At 43.4% G+C, this 14,010-nt stretch overlaps 1 long non-coding RNA gene and 1 pseudogene across 1 annotated transcript; both read right to left on the bottom strand.

Annotated features, from left to right (window-relative positions):
- Nucleotides 1-8,074: 8,074 nt before the first annotated feature.
- On the bottom strand, nucleotides 8,075-8,169 carry LOC129011982 (U6 spliceosomal RNA; annotated as a pseudogene).
- A 3,525-nt stretch (nucleotides 8,170-11,694) lies between these two features.
- LOC129011776 (uncharacterized) lies at nucleotides 11,695-13,117 on the bottom strand. Its single transcript, XR_008493432.1, has 3 exons — nucleotides 13,047-13,117; nucleotides 12,710-12,924; nucleotides 11,695-12,078 (listed from the first exon to the last, which is right to left on the bottom strand). It is a non-coding gene; the product is annotated as an uncharacterized LOC129011776 (long non-coding RNA).
- Nucleotides 13,118-14,010: the final 893 nt, after the last annotated feature.

Below are 14,010 nucleotides of genomic sequence, written 5' to 3'. Positions count from 1 at the left end.
TCACCAAACATTTGCTGAGCACCCACTCTGAGCAGGCTGTTGTGCTAGAGGTCAGGCACACAGGGAGAGCGGGCATCTCTGTTTCCAAGGAGTCAGATTGCACATTGTGGAGCCTGCGCTTGGGCCCCCTGCCCGATGACAGAGATGCTCATGGTTACAATACTAAGTTCTGGTCCCCTGATGCCAGAAGGCAGCAGAAGGCTGCTTATCCAGGTCTTTCTCTAAGAAGAGCCTCGGAGACAGGAGATGCAAACTAAAAACCCAGTGGCATGCAAGAAAAGGGAGAAATACTTTCTGAACAATTTTTAATTCTAGAAAATTTCAAACATACAAAATAAACAGAATAAAGATAGTGAACCCCATGTTCCAAGTTCTCATCCAGCAGCTCCAACAATTCGCAACATTCTGTCATTCTTGTTTCATCTCTATAGCTCCCTCATTCCCCACTCCCCGCACTCAATTATTATTGTAAAAAGTGCATACACTCAAACGCACTGACAGCTTAGCAGTATGATTCTGACAAATAGACACACCCTTGTAATCCACACATTACACAAAATAGAACATTTTACTTCTCCCAGAAAGCTTCCTTGGCTCCTTTCCCAGGTAATCTCCACACCCCTTACAGGTAGCCACTGTTGTGAATTTTTTTCCACCTTGGATTATTTTTACCTGTTCTATTTATCATCATATAAAGGCAATCATACAGTATATACTCTTTGCAGTATGCTACAAAAAAGTAGTATGCTGGCTGTGTTCATGCAGCATAATATCATTGGTGACATTCATCCACGTTGTTCCATGTGCCAGTAATTTGTCCTTTAAACGCTGAGTAGTACTCCATGAGAACACATATTTTTAAAAAATATCTTTTTAATCTCCTTTTGGACAGGCCACTCTAGTGGATTCTAAGAGGGGATCATAAAGGCACAGAAGACAGGACCTCTGCCACTCTAAGGAACAAGCACCAAGGAAACTGACTCAGAGCTGAGGGGACAATGGCAGGTGCTATTGTTTTTCTACCCAATAACCACCTTTCCTTTCTCTTGCTCTTGGAATCCTCTTTTGTCTGGTCAGTAGTATGCTCAGCCATGCCAGTTGACTTGTGATTGGTGTCAGCCATACAGGCTGTTTTGTGATTGGTCTCAGCCATGCAGATTGACTTGTAATTGGTCTCAGCCATGCAGGTTGATTTGTGATTGGTCTCAGCCATGCAGGTTGATTTTTGATTGGTCTCAGCCATGCAGGTTGATTTGTAATTGGTCTTAGCCATGCAGGTTGATTTTTGACTGGTCTCAGCCATGCAGGTTGATTTTTGATTGGTCTTAGCCATGCAGGTTGACTTGTGATTAGTCTCAGCCATGCAGGTTGATCCATGATTGGTTTCAGCGGTGTAGGTTGATTTGCGATTAGCTAGTCTCCTCTTCTTGTTGCCATCGTTTAATTTAAGACTGGGCTGTGGCCCAATTCTGGCAGTGAGACATATGGAGAAATGTGCTGGGGGCTCCTTCTCTAAGAGAGGTGCAAGGAGAGAAAGGCTTTGACAACCATCCCTTTCCTTCACGGGTGTTGTCAGGAGAAGCCAATGCTTGTGTCCATGAAGAAAAAAGACACCTGACCTACCAAGGGTGGCAGAAAAGAGTCGGGGTCCCAGTAACACTGTTGAGTTGCCAAACCCACCCTCAGGCTGCCCACCTCCCAACTTTTTGTTAAGTAAACAATATATATTCTCCTACTTAAGGGCCACTAGCAAAGTATTCTATTATGGGCAGCCAAAGCAAATATGGGCCACGTACAGAGAATGGTTAAACATGTTTCAGGGAATATACCTGGAGTTATGGCAATGGCAGCCTAGAGACCACTGTTCCGTCACACCGTGTGTATCTCAGTCACAAGAAGTAAAGCAAAGTAGAAATACAGCATGGGCTTGAGCACAAAAGGACTGGGGAACTCGAGGGCCCAGGGAAAGCCAGAGCTGAGCCTGGGCAGAGAGAAAGCTTTGTGAGGGATGGGAATCATTTTTTAAATATCCACACTAATCCAAAAATATGGAGCTTTGTGGTTTTGGCCAGTGCTAGGGTGTCTTGTCACCCTGTCGCAATTACTCACAGGATGCAAAAAGAAGCCCTTATTTCTGGTGGAGAAACTACAATTTGAAGTGTCAACTCCCACTTCCTGGGAAGTACCAGAATAAGAGTGTCACACCATGTTAAAAAACATTTTAAGAATGCTCTATTTATGAATAATTTTGCAATCAAAGTTTAGAATATGTATTTAATGAAAACCAGGTTTTCCATGGTGCCTGGGAGTTTTCATGCCATAAGAATATTAAAGATACAGTCCTGAGTCTGTACACATGTGGGGGAGCTTGTTCTGTCCTGCAACCTTCTTCCTTGCCTGTTTGACTCCAGGGCAGAACTTTCCAATCAGCATCTGCAAATGGGTTACAGGTGTGACCGAGAAATTGCTCCCATCCACCTTTGCGGCAGCCAGGTAGGACTTGGGTCAGCCATTGCCCCGGAGCCAGTTGGCAGTAAGTAACATCAAACATGTACCCCTATTTTCTATGCATCACACAGCATGAAAATGTTTGGGGGACCCTGCTCTAAAGGCTGTAAATGTTAACAGATGCTCAGACTTCCAACTGCCTTTGCAGTTGGGGGTAGTCATATGACACAGCTCTGGCCATTGAGCTTTAAGCTGAAGGTGCTGACTCTGGCCCTTGCTTCCTCCTCCTCCTGGATATAGAACAGGGATCCACAAACTGTGGCCCACGGGCCCAGTTCCACCTGCTGCCTGGTTTCATAAATAAAGTGTTTTGGAACGCAGCTATGCCCATTTATATACACATGTCTGTGGCTGTTTCATGCTGCAATGGCAGACATGAGTAGCTGTAGCAAAGACCTATGGCCCACACTTCATGGACTGGAGTAGGGCTCTTACACAAGGGCTTAGGAGTGGGTTTGCCCTTTTCTGTTCTTCACCATGTGAGGACACAGAGTTCATCATCATTTGGCCCCTTCAAAGTTTGCTGACGCCCGATATAGAAGATGCAACAGGCAACTTATGGCCATGAGGACAAAAGCCCCACAGGGAGGACAGCAGACAATGGTGAGAAAGGAGCCTGAGTCCCTCATAAAACCCCCTGTACTAGGCCGGGCGCCGTGGCTCATGCCTGTAATCCCAGCACTTTGGGAAGCCGAGGCGGGTGGATCACGAGGTCAGGAGAGCGAGACCATCCTGGCTAACACAGTGAAACCCCATCTCTACTAAAAATACAAAAAAAAAATTAACCAGGTGTGGTGGCGGGTGCCCGTAGTCCCAGCTACTTGGGAGACTGAGGCAGGAGAATGGCATGAATCCAGGAGGCGGAGCTTGCAGTGAGCCGAGATCGCACCACTGGACTCCAGCCTGGGCGACAGAGCAAGACTCTGTCTCAAACAAACAAACAAACAAACAAAAAAACCCTTGTACCCACCTGGCCAGCCCAAGTCAAGGATGCCTGGAGCATGACACAAACTTTCCTTGTATTTAAGACACTGCAGTCAGGTTTTCTGCAATACTGTCTTCTACAGAAAATTACTACATCGATTGGGGGTATTAGGTGCAAATAACAGTGGTGTTTAAGCAGAAAAGGAACTTTTGATAAGACGTTAGGTAACTCAAGGGTCTCTGGCAGGGCTAGAAATCCAAGCTCTGGAGCTACACAACTAGGGACGATGCCCAATGACATCACAGGGTCTATTTTAGCAAAAACACCACTGCTACTTGTTCACTGATAATATTCAGAACCAGGTACCAACTCTGCACCATTGCTGTCCCCCAAATAAATAGATGCCTCTGTCAGCATGTGGCACAGACTGTATGGCTTAAAAAAAAGAAATTTGGGCCAGGCATGGTGGCTTATGCCTGTAATCCCACCACTTTGGGAGGCCGAGGCGGGCGGATCACCTGAGGTCAGGAGTTTGAGACCAGCCTGACCAGCATGGCGAAACCCCATCTCTACAAAAAATACAAAATTAGCCAGGCATGGTAGCGCATGCCTATCATCCCAGCTACTCGGCAGTCTGAGGCAGGAGAATCACTTGAACCCGGAGGCGGAGGTTGCAGTGAGCTGAGATTGTGCCATTGCACTCCAGCCTGGCAACAAGAGTGAAACTCCGTCTCAAAAAACAAACAATAGCAACAAAAAACAGAAATAAATTTATCACAGTTCTGCAGGCTGCATGGCCTAGATCAAGGCACCAATAGGTTTGGTGTCTGGTGAGGGCCTGGTCTCCTCCGAGGGTTGGGGATGAACGCTGTGTCCTCACACAGTGGAAGAACAGAAGAGGGCAAACCCATTCCCTCAACCCCTTTTATAAGAGCCCTAGTCCAATCCATGAGAACTTTGCCCTCAAGGCTTAATCACCCCCAAAAGGCCCCACCTCTTAACATGATCACACTAACCATGAAGTTTCAATGTATGAATCTGGGGGGTAGCATTCAGACCATAGCAGCAGGTCTCTCTCCTTGGCTTGCAGACAGTGCCTTGTCGCCATGCCCTCACATGGCCTTTCCTCTGTGTGTCCACATCCCTCCTGTTTCTTCCTCCTCCTGTAAGGACATTAGTCCTATTGAATTAGGGCCCCATCCTTGTGTTCTCGTTTAACCTTAATTCCTTTCGTTTTTTTTTAGTTTTTTTGGTTTGTTTGTTTTGAGACGGAGTCTCACTCTGTCGCCAAGGCTGGAGTGCAGTGGTGCGATCTCGGCTGACTGCAAGCTCCACCTCCCGGGTTCACGCCGTTCTCCTGCCTCAGCCTCCCGAGTAGCTGGGACTATAGGCGCCCGCCACCATGCCCGGCTCATTTTTTGTGTTTTTAGTAGAGATGGAGTTTCACAGTGTTAGCCAGATGGTCTTGATCTCCTGACCTCGTGATCTGCCGGCTTTGGCCTCTCAAAGTGCTGGGATTACAGGTGTGAGCCACCGCACCCGGCCCTTAATTGCCTTCTTAAAGGCTTTATCTTTACCAGGGTTTCAACATATGAATTTTAGGGGAACACAATCAGTCCCTGACACCTTGCTCACCCAAGTCCACGTCTCATGGGGATACACCTGATTGGCCGAGACAAGGTCCCATGCCTGGAGCCTAGTTTCAAGAACTCCTGGAATGCACATATTCTGGCTTCTGCTATGGGAAGGCAAGACTCAATACGGAGAATTACAATGAGGGCAATGTGGTTGTCTTGGTCTGTTTTTCTGCAGGTATAACAAGAATACAGATTGGGTAATTTATAATAAAAAAAATATTTCTTTGGCTCATGGCTATGGAGGCTGGGAAGACGAAAACCAAGGGGCCACATCTGGTGAGGGTCTTCTTGCTGCATCATAACATGGAAGGTATCACATGGCAAGAGGCCAGAGCAAGCAAGACTGAGAGGGAAAGGAGGCCCAACTCTCGCAGTAACAAACCCACTCCCATGGCAATACCATTGCTCCATTCATGACAGCACAGCCTGCATGACTAATCACCTCTTAATACCATCACAATGGCAATTACATTTCAATATGAGTTTCGGAGGCATCATTCAAACCATGGCAGTGGTCAAAATATTAAGCAGCCACAAATGACAAATGTTCGCTTCAGCATACATGCAGCTCCATACCAACACAGTCCAGATCAGCAGCGTTCTCAACTTTGTCACACTGTTTTCTAGGCTGCTTTATGAATGAAACTGGTTCCAGATCCCTCCCTCCAGTGGAGCTGTGCTCCAGGAGAGGCCATTCACATAGATAACAATGTGTCTCTCCTGCTTTTTCTAAAGAGAAAAATAAAAATATTTTTAAAAAAACCCAGCAATATGAATGCTGCCCCTATAGTAGTGTACTGTGGCAGCCCTGTGGCCAATTTTGCCTGCTTCTGGATCTGGAGCCCAGTAGGCTTGTGGTTTTATGTAATAATGCCTTCACATTTGTATGCTGACTCTGGTTCCCAGACACGTTGATCTTGTTTTTGAGATAGTTATGTCTTTCACATGTTGCTGAAGATGTTTTGTCTATCATTGTTATGTATTTAGAGCACAAAAGGAAGTGGGGGATGATTTCCATGTGAACGAATTTTTCTGCCATAACCGAAACCATATATAGCAAAGTTGTTTAACTTTGCTATATACGACGTTATTTAAATTCGTCATCTGTTCAGCTTTTATATAAAAGTAATTTTTTAAAAATTAACATAGATTTTTCTCATGGAACATAAGATTACATAAACATAGTGCCAATAAAATAAAAGAGAGTAGAAAGCCCAAAGACAGATGTATACAATAATTTAGTAGATAATAACAAACACAATTCCATTTATTGAACATGCAGGTGTCGGGAGACAATTCTCCATGGGTCTTTCACTTTTCTGCAAGTCTTGTGGGGGACTAACTCTCCTTTGTTTTAGATTATCTTTTTATGGCTGTTCATTTAGCAAACAGCCTTGGAAAATAGAAAGAGGTGCTCCCACAGAGCAAAGGGCAGGCATGGTTACTGAACGCTTTAGAAGATTTGGATAAGCTAAACTCAGAGTTCCTCTCCTATAATGCAACCCACTGCATGTTTAGGTAATTATCTGGGCTCATCCTTTCACCACCATGGGACTTCAGTCAAGGAGAACTGATGCACATATGGTGATGCTCTTGCTGCCTGCTGTGCATTAAATAATAATAAAGTCCTTTGTTTCTGATCCAGGAGTCTCCTGTCTTCTGCCAGCATCTGTGAAACTGTCAGGCTAACTTGTCAGCTGGCAAGTAGGGTAAAATCTCAGGCTCTTCAGTTATTAAACAGGATACTTGTTAGGAATTTCGCATTTATTATATTATTTAATCATTATAACTCTACAAAGTAGGTGTTATTATCTCCATTTTACAGATGATAAAAGCAATGTTAAAAGAGATTTAGTAACTTGTCCAAGGTCAAGCAAGAATTCATCTCTGGGCCAGAATTTGAGTTCAGGACTGTATCAGTGTTGTACAAATTATTACTTATTTGGGGAAATAAAGTTAAAGTCCCATTTCATAATACAGGTTAAAATTTCACATAGAATATAGAGTAAAATGTAAACAAACAAAAACCAGCAAATATGCATATCTGATTTTTAGATGCATAAGAACTTATCTAAGCACAAATAAATTTTAAGACCAAATTGAATCATTCTGAATATGTCAAAGGGCACTATTGAAAAGCAAATGAAAAACTGGGAAAATATTTGAATGAAATAGGATAAGGAATTAATGTCTTTAATATGTGAAAAGTTTATGAAAATCAACAAGAAAAATATTAAGTTTCTTAGAAAAATGAGTAAAAGACTTACAAAGCAACGTATACAAGTTATATAAATAGCAAAAACAAAAACAATCTCCCCCGATTCCATATATGTTCTACAGTTTAAATAAATGGAATCATAATTGACAAAAATAAGTATATAGAAAAAATGTTAGACTTCAACATTAATGAAGTGCTACCCCTAAGTACTCTTATTTTTAACAAATTGGCTAATTTTTTTTGTTTGTTTTGTTTTGTTAGCCGTGTTAGCCAGGATGGTCTCCATTTCCTGGCCTCGTGATCCCAAAGTGCTGGGATTACAGGCGTGAGCCACTGCGCCCGGCCGCTAATTTTTTAAAATTAAAATATGCAGTATTGCTGCAGTTACAATGAAATGGTTATTGTGCACTATTGATGAAAGCGTACATTATACAACTGTTCTAGAGCAGGGATCCCTGTACCAGTCCGTGACCTGTTAGGAACTGGCCCACACAGCAGGAGGCAGGCTGCAGGCCAGCAAGCATTACAGCCTGAGCTCTGCCTCCTATCAGATCATTGGCAGCATTAGAGTCTCATAGATGCACAAACTCTATTGTGAACTGCACACTCCTTATAAGAATCTAATGAATCCCATGTGGTGTTTAACTTTCTGTTCCTGGCTTATTTCTCTTAACAGAATGTCCTCTAGTGCCATTCATGTTGCTACAAATGACAGGATTTCATGCTTTTTATGGCTGAATAATATTCCAAGGAGTAAATATACCAGATTTTCTTTATCCAGTCATCAAAAATATCGAACACTTCATAAACTTGCAGGTCACCCTTGTTCAGGGGCCGTGCTCTGTGTCATTCTAATTTTAGTGTATGCGCTGCTAAAGTGGGAAATGAAACATTTTTAAAATCCTGTTTCAATTCTAGCAGACATATCTGAACATGTAGTTTTCATCAGTGTCAAGAATTAAACAATATAAATAACTCCCCCAACTTAAAAAAGGGTGATTCACATACTTCTAATTCCTCTCTGCCTCCCCTGCTGGGTATTTCCAGCTCTGCTGAAATCATCTAAATGTTTAGATTGATGTTATTATTTTTTTTTACATGATGCCTCTTCTACTTTAAGAACACTTTAAAGGCCAGGTACAGTGGCCGACGCCTGTAATTTCATCACTTTGGGAGACCAAGGCAGGTGGATCACTTGAGGTCAGGAGTTCAAGACCAGCCTAGGCAACATGGTGAAACCCCGTCTCTACTGAAAATACAAAAAAATTAGTAGGGTTTGGTGGCGCATGCCTGTGACCTCAGCTACTCTGGAGGCTGAGGCAGGAGAATCGCTTGAACCTGAGAGGCAGAGGTTGCAGTGAGCTGAGGTTTCACCACTGCACTCCAGCCTGGGCGACAGAGTGAGACTCGGTCTCCAGAAAAAAAAAAAAAAAGAAAAGAAAGAACAAAGCCAAAAAAAAAAAAAAGCTTTAAAATGTACTGAACAGCCCTGTTACCAATAATTACTTAAACTTTACAGGTCTTATTGTTTATTACTGTTTTTTGTCTTCATCTTTTCTGAATTATTTATTTTGATGCTTTTCTTTTTTTTTTTTTTTTTTTTGATCTAGAGTCTACCACTGTTGCCTGGGCTAGAGTGCAGTGATGTAATCTCGGCTCAGACAGCAACCTCTGCCTCCCGGGTTCAAGTACTTCTCCTGCCTCAGCCTCCCAAGTAGCTGGGATTACAGGCTCACGCCACCTGGCCCAGCTAATTTTTTTGTATTTTTAGTAGAGATGGGGCTTCACTATGTTGGCCAGCCTGGTCTCAAACTCCTGACCTCGTGATCTGTCCACCTCAGCCTCCCAAAGTGCTAAGATTACAGATGTGAGCCATTGCGCCTGCCCTATTTTGATGTTTTTAAAAAAATTTTTTTTTTTCTGTCACCCAGGTTGGAGTGCAGTGGTGTGATCTCAGCTCACTGCAAGCTCTGCCTCCCAGGTTCATGCCATTCTCCTGCCTCAGCCTCCCAAGTAGCTGGGACCACAGGTGCCCACTACCATGCTCGGCTAATTTTTTGTATTTTTAGTAGAGACGAGGTTTCACCGTGTTAGCCAGGATAGTCTCGATCTCCTGACCTTGTGATCCACCTGCCTGGGCCTCCCAAAGTGCTGGGATTACAGGCGTGAGCCACCGTGCCTGGCCTTCAGGTTTCTTACTGTTGTTTTGTTTTTAGCAGAGGAGGTATGTGAGTAGGATGCTGACTGTGCCTTCCTTTGCCCTGACACAGGATAAATAAGTTGAGTGGGTATGGAAAGCTACTAACAATCCTTTCCAAGAGGAAACCCTAGGAACGTGGTTTCACAGTCTTCTAGCATTTGGTTTGTAAGTTAAAAGTTTGATTCTCTTTTCTATGATGGTATTTTTTTTTTCCTGTCATGAAGCTTATAAATTTTTCCCTTTAACCATAGGATTGAGAAATTTCATCAGACTATGTTTAGGTAGTTTTTCTTTTTTTCTGTCTCTCTTTTCTTTCTTTCTTTTTCTTTTTCTTTTCTTTTCTTTTTTTTTTTGGAAACAGAGTCTTACCTCTTGTGCACTATTAATGAAAGTGTACATTATACATTCACCCAGGCTGGAGTGCAGTGGCACTATCACAGCTCACTGCAGGCTTATCCCGGGCTCAAGCGATCCTCCCACCTCAGCTTCCTGAGTAGCTGAGACTACAGGTGTGTGCCACCACATCTGGCTATTTTTTTTTTTTAATAGAAATGAAGTCCTGCTGTGTTGCCCAGGCTGGAGGTAGTTTTTGAGAATTCCTACTTGGCATTCAATGACCTCTTTTTCTCCACTCAGGAAACAATTTATTACATATTCTCAGTGAGTTTTTTCCTTCTATTCTCTCATCATGAAATTCCTATTATACAAATGATGGTGACACTGGATTTATATTTCACCATCTCTCGACTTCCATCACCTTTTCCTCTAATTCACTAATTCAGTTTTCAGCTGAATTACTATAAGTCAGAGTATATATAAAGGTGTTTTGCTGTTGCTGCTGTTGTTTTTGAGAGGGGAGTTCATTCATGTTTGTCTTTGCCACTTTTCTTAAATTGCTGTATAATATTCATAAAATAGAATGCACAAATTTTAAGTGCACAGTCAGTTGTAATGAATGCATACATATAACCCGTATAGCCATTCAATCAAGATATAAAACATTTCCATGACCCCAGAAAGTTTTTTCATATCCTTCTGGTCAATTCATGACCCCTCCCCAGAAATCACAAACGATTTCTAATATCATCAATTAATTTTGCTTGTGTTCGAGTTTTATATGAAAGAAACCATATAGCATGCACTTTCTGCAACTGGCTTCCTTAGCTTAACATAATGCTTTTGAGGTTTATCCACGTCATAGAGTGTATCAGTAATTTTTTCCCCTTTTTATTCCTCAGTAGTATTTCATTGTATGGGTATATCATCTTTTGTTTCCATTTGAATTTTTTAATTTCTAAAATATGCTTCTTTCTTATCTAATTGCTCTTTTCCAAGTCTACTCTTGCTTTATTGAAGGAATATCTGCTTGGATATATACATATCCAAAAACTATACACACACACCCACACACACATACACACACACACACACACACATATATATACACACACACACACATACAGAGTCTCCCTCTATTGCCCAGGCTGGAGTGCAGTGGCACAATCTCTGCTGACTGCAATCCACCTCCCAGGTTCAAGTGATCCTCCTGCCTCAGCCTCCCGAGTAGCTGGGACTACAGGTGTGCACCACCATGACTGGCTAATTTTTGTATTTTCAGTAGAGACTGTGTTTCTCCATGTTGGCCAGGCTGGTCTCGCACCCCTGGCCTCAAGTGATTTGCCTGCCTCAGCCTCCCAAAGTGCTGGGATTACCAGCGTGAGCCACTGCGCCAGGCCATGCCTGGATATTTCTAAGAATACTACTTATAATTGTCTTATTTCTTGTTTCCTGAAATAACTCTATAATATGTAGGGACAGGTATTTATATTGATTGCTTGAAATCCTTTCTTTCCTTCGAGGTGCTGATTCTCCACAAACATCCAGTGATTCTGTGTTGTTATTGTCTGTTTCCATGTATTACATGCCATGGTATACAAGCATCAGTAGTTCCCTCAGCAATTGCATCTGATTCCAGATGGACACACTCTCCTCAATAACTAGCATCATGTGTGGCTGCAGATGGCAGACAGCAGTTTTTGCCCGGCTGTGTTTATTCTTTTTTTTTTTTTTTTTTTTGACAGAGTCTCTCTCTTGCCCAGGCTGGAGTGCAGTGACGCGATCTTGGCTCACTGCAAGCTCCACCTCCCGGGTTCAGGCCATTCTCCTGCCTCAGCCTCTGGAGTAGCTGGGACTACACGCACCCGCCACCACGCCCAGCTAATTTTTTGTATTTTTAGTAGAGACGGGGTTTCACCGTGTTAGCCAGGATGGTCTTGATCTCCTGACCTCGTGTTCTGCCCACCTCGGCCTCCCGACGTGCTGGGATGACAGGCCTGAGTCACCACGCCCGGCCGCTGTGTTTATTCTTAATACCCTTGGAAAGTTCCTCTTTTTAAGCCTGAAACCCCTCTACCCATTATCAAAGTAATAATTTCTCCTCCATTTTGAAGAAAAGATGAAGCTAACAAATAGCAATTAACAAATATATTCTACTAAGGTATATGTGTGCCTTTTTCCAACAGAAAGATTTTACGTGTGATGATTGCAAAACTCTTGTTCAAATATGTTGCTGGGCGGCTGCATGATGTTACTGTGGATGAACAGAAACAGATCAGTCCATTTAACCTGCCCAAATTTATCACAGGAGGTACGGCTTGACCTTCCACTGCCAATCATTTATACCCCAGGTTATAAATGAGGTAAAGAAAACACCTGGTCCACTTTGAGGTTATCATTTGGTTGCAGGCAAGACCCCTTGGTCCACCTCCAAAAGGTGGGCAATTGAGATCTGCTGCTGAAGGCAGCTCTCCTTCAGGCAGAACGCTGAGCCAGTGGAGGCCATGGCAGGTTGTCCTTGAAAATGGTTTTGGACTGAAAATCAAGGGCAGTAAGGACAAAACCATAAGGAGCCTTGACTGGTCTCTATTCATAGAGTCCTAAAATTTTCACCTCCCAGCTCACTGGGAAAGAAGAAAAGGCCCAGCCAGGAAAAGGAGTTCCCCTGATTCTGGCAAGTGAAACAGCATGGCAGGGGGTCCAGGCACCTGCTGGAGGGTTGGGGCACTGTGGGGCCCCTGTGAGATAAGCCCAGGAGACAGCTTGCAGTCAAGCATTTCCAACCAAAGTGCTCACTCTGCACCTGCTGGAGTTCAGACAACGGGAAGGGGGCTGCATCACCTTGTCCCCGCATCGCTGGAAGGAGTTCTGAGGAGGTGGAGTACCTGGGTTTCCAAGCTGAGCTTCGTCCTCATGAGTAGACTGAGTCCCCGGTCCTGCCTTTGGGTGCCTGGCTTGGAGAGGGGTCCCGGAAGCGCACTGACACATTTGCCCTTCAAACCCTCCCCACACCCTCACAACACCCCATGAGCAGCCCACACTTGGGCTAAGCTGGGAAATGCATCCAATTAGGTCTCAGAGGAGCCCTCCTCTTCTTTTCCTGTGTGAAAAAGGAGAAACAGGCGTGTTGCTTGATGTGCTGTATTAGTCCATTTTCATACGCTATAAAGAACTTCCCTGAGACTGGGTAGTTTATAAAGGAAAGAGGTTTAATTGACTCACAGTTCTGCAAGCTGGGAAGGCCTCGGGAAACTTATAATCATGGCAGAAGGGGAAGCAAGCACTCTCTTCACAAGGCAGCAGAAGCGAGAAGAGAAAGTGAAAGGGGAAGAACCCCTTATAAAACCATCAGACCTGTCAGAACTCACTATTCGGAGCACAGCATGGCGAAACTGCCCCTGTGATCTAATCACCTCCCTACCTCCACACATGGGGATTACAGGTCCCTCCTTCTACATGTCGGGATTACAATTCTAGATGAGATTTGGGCGGGGACACAGAGCCAAACCATATCATGTGCCCAGCAGTCCAGTTCCATCTGCTTGGAGCTTCCACCAATCTCATATTCTTTGGTGAGATGATGCATGCATGTAAAGGCATTGAGCAGGGCTGGGTGCACAGTAAATCCACATAGCCATTATTACTACATCAGAACGTCTCCATGTTTCTTCTCTATCAATGGTATGTTTTCCCACTATCTCTCTCTGCCAGAGATTTCCCCCATTGTTTACTTCTTTGTTGTTGTCATATATTTCAGTAAGATACCAGGAGGGAGTGGAAATAAACACATGACAATTTGACATCTTTAAGCCAAAAGTCAGCATTATTTATTATTATGACTTTTAAAACGTAACAACTTGAAGTCCAGCAATAGAACAACTGTCAGGTCATGGGGGTACATAGAGGATGAGATTTTTATTTAGAAAGAAATTTCAAGACAGGTATAGAAAATCACACTGAAATAGATCTTCAATTATAAAGAATTGTGTCAGTGGTCTCTTATAAACAGAGGACAAGGAGGCACCCATTTTACCAAAAAAAAAAAAAAAAAAAAAAAAAAGACCATAAAACATTTCATTTCCCTGAATGGCTTAGCAAAATCTGACATAGTCCTTGATTTGCAGAGCTGTTGGCTGGGGAAGAAGTGGGCTGATTTCCCTGAGAAGCTCAGAGTTTTCTAAAGGGG

Source organism: Pongo pygmaeus, chromosome 14, assembly GCF_028885625.2.
Source record: "Pongo pygmaeus isolate AG05252 chromosome 14, NHGRI_mPonPyg2-v2.0_pri, whole genome shotgun sequence".
NCBI classification, from domain to species: Eukaryota; Metazoa; Chordata; class Mammalia; order Primates; family Hominidae; genus Pongo; species Pongo pygmaeus.
This window is presented reverse-complemented; position numbering and strand designations above follow the sequence as displayed.